The sequence below is a fragment of the Cervus elaphus genome, chromosome 29, assembly GCF_910594005.1.
Source record: "Cervus elaphus chromosome 29, mCerEla1.1, whole genome shotgun sequence".
Taxonomy (NCBI): Eukaryota; Metazoa; Chordata; class Mammalia; order Artiodactyla; family Cervidae; genus Cervus; species Cervus elaphus.
The window spans coordinates 10,851,149-10,854,257 of NC_057843.1; the positions used below are offsets into that span (position 1 = coordinate 10,851,149).

The following is a 3,109-nucleotide window of genomic DNA, read 5'->3' on the forward strand; positions in this document are numbered from 1 at the left end:
CTGAGCAGAATAGTAATATGACCTGACTTAGGTTTTAAAAGGATCGCTTTGGCTGCTGTGGTGGTGAGTAGAGTGTAGAGAGGCAACCAAAAAAGCAAGGAGATGACTTCTCTGGGGGTCCCGTGGTTGGGAACCCACCTGCCAATGTGGATAGGAGTCTATTTTGGAAATCCAACTCAGGGAGATGGTGGTCCAGCTAGGGAAAGAGGGCTGGAAAGGGAAAAATGTAATTGATTCTGGATGTATTTCAGCGATTTTCTGGTGGGTTTGATGTGGAGCATAAGAAAATGAAAGGAGTTAAGGATTAAAGAAAGGACTCCTAGGTTTTGCTTGTTTCTTTGTTTCCTGAGCAACTAGAAGGATAGAATTGCCACTTACTGGAATGGGGAGAAGCCGATTGGAAGTGAAATTATTATTTTTTTTTCCACTTATTTTTATTAATTGGAGGCTAATTACTTTACAATATTGTAGTGGTTTTTGCCATACATTGACATGAATCAGCCAAGGATTTACATGTGTTCCCCATCCCGATCCCCCCTCCCGCCTCCCTCTCCATCCCATCCCTCTGGGGCTTCCCAGTGCACCAGCCCTGAGCACTTGTCTCATGCATCCAACCTGGGCTGGTGATCTGTTTCACATAGAGGACGTATCAGATATTAAACTGATAAGAACAGATACTACACTTGATCTTAGCCAAAAGGCCGAGAAGCGATTGGAAGTGAAATTAGAAGTCTGACTTTGGACATGGACCTTTGAGATACTATCTGACATCCAAGTGGAGGTGTCAACTGGATCACTGGTGTTCAGGAACCCAGATTAAGTATCAAATGAGGCTCTGGTGGAACCCCAAAACTGAGTTCATTCTATAGGCTGCATCCTGTTCCAAATATTAATAAATGGTTAGAAGGTCTTTACCAGTCCTGACATCTTCTGGGCATCTGAGGCATGCTTCCAACTAGGAATTGCCTGCACTATGGATGGAAAAGCTCTAGTCACTCCCCAGAGTTCAACAAGCAATTCATTATTCACCAGTGTTTATCAGGGGCCCACCTCATGCCAGGTACTCTGCCAAATGCTAGGTGTTGCATGGAGACAAGACACACTCCTTGTCTGCATAAAATGTTCAGTACTTAAAAACATTTTTTTTTTTTAATTTATTCAGCTGTGCTGAGTCTTAGTTACGGTACATAGAACCTTCAATCTTTGTTGCAGCATGTGAACTCTTAGTCGTGGCATGTGGAATCTAGTTCCCTGACCAGGGATCAAACTCAGGCTCCCTGCATTGGGAACATGGAGTCTTGGCCACTGCCAGAGAAGTCCCTAGAATGTTCAGACTCATGGGAGATTAGGACAAGGGAATGGAGATTTCGGTATGATGCAGTGTTGAGGGTGAGGTGGGGTGGGTGGAGGTGCTACTGGACTTAGAGGAGAGGCAGGTAATCCAGCTTTGAGGAGGCCAGAGAAAGTGCTGTGTAAGCTGACTCCTGAAGAATGGGCAGGAATAGTAAGATAAAGAGATGAGAGCGATGGATAGAGAGTACTCGAGGCGGAGAAAACAGCTTGGGTCAAGCAACCACAAAGTCTGTTCAGGCAAAGGACAGAAGTTCAGTTTAGTGTGTATAGAGTGCAGAGTGAAGGGGGTGGAGGCAGAGTGAGGCAAGTAGTGGCTGGAGAACTAATTAAGAGCCCCACCAGGAAGGATCTTAATGAGCAATGCTGGAACTTTATTATAAAAGCTACAGGAAGCCTTTGAGGAGTCTGGAGCAGAGGAAAGAGGCTGGTGTAAAAGCATGGACTGGAGGGAGGCAAGCCCGGAAGCAGTCATCAGGTGACAGGAGACAGTGGCAATTTCAGATTCACCCTGAAAATCTCCTATGAATGTGTCCATATAATATGAGAAATAACAGACAAGTCCTGAGTCTGCTTTGCTGAACCTCAGCTTAATGAGTGGTCAAGAATCCACTTGTCAATGCAGGAGACTTGAGTTCGATCCCTGGGTCAGAAAGGTCCCCTGGAGGAGGAAATGGCAACCCACTCCAGTATTCTTGACTGGGAAGTCCCATGGACAGAGGAGCCTGGCGGGGTCACAAAGAGTAGGACATGATTGAGCACAAGCACAGTTCTAACAGCTCTAAGAAGCTAATGACTTTGAAGAGGAGGAGGTACCAGATGACTACATTTTTTTTTTTTTTTAATGTTTGCTCATTGTATTTGTTTAGTTTTGACTGCGCTGGGTCTTTGTTGCTGTGAGTGGGTTTTCCCTAGTTGTGGTGAGTGGGACTATACTCTCCAGTTGCGGTGCTTGGGCTTCTCATTGTGGAGGCTTCTGATGTCGAGTACAGGCCCTAGACCAGAGTTCAGTAGTTACGGCAGTCGGGCTTAGTTGCCCCAAGGCATGTGGAAACGTCCTGGACCAGGTTCAAGGAATCAGTCCGTGTGTCCTGTACTGGCAGGTGGGTTCTGAACCACTGGACCACCAGGGAAGCCCCCAGGTGCCTACATTTTAATAGGGGGCCAGGCTGTGGGAGAAAGCAAGGTGAAGGGCAGTTCTCGGATGGGACAGCTTCCAGGGAGGGTAAGCTCTACTTTGGGGGTACTGCTGGCGATTGGGGTTGGCGGGGGAGCCAAGATTGGAAACCAACCAGTTATAATTTTTCTAAGCACATCCTGCTTTGTGTCCAGGGTGCTATGGGGGGTGTTCAGGACAGGGCCTGGAGACCGAGTGCTGGGTATGTGTTTGGGAATGGATGTTTGTGAGGGAAAGTTCAGAGTCTGTATTAATGTGCAAAACTCTGGAATGCATACTGACAAGTACATACCTGCAGTCAAAGGGGATATTCATTCAATATGTGCAGTAAGACAGCCCATGCCTTTGGACGGCCTGTCTCAAACAGAACAAGCTCTGGGTTCTGTGCAAATTTAGAGACCGGTGGCTCACCCTGCACCCAGCAGGCACTGACATAGCTGTCAAATGAATGATTGTTTCCGTTTTATTAAAGTTCAATCGTTTTCAGAAATATATAGGTTGGGTTACAAGTTTGAACTGGATGTTTTAAGAAAAATAAACTCACAGCCAGCCACCGACATCCCTTTACAAAGGGTAGCAGTT

The 3,109-nt window shown here is 46.4% G+C and overlaps 1 pseudogene; it reads right to left on the reverse strand.

Moving 5' to 3' along the window:
* Positions 1 to 618: 618 nt before the first annotated feature.
* On the reverse strand, positions 619 to 713 carry LOC122686378 (annotated as a pseudogene).
* Positions 714 to 3,109: the final 2,396 nt, after the last annotated feature.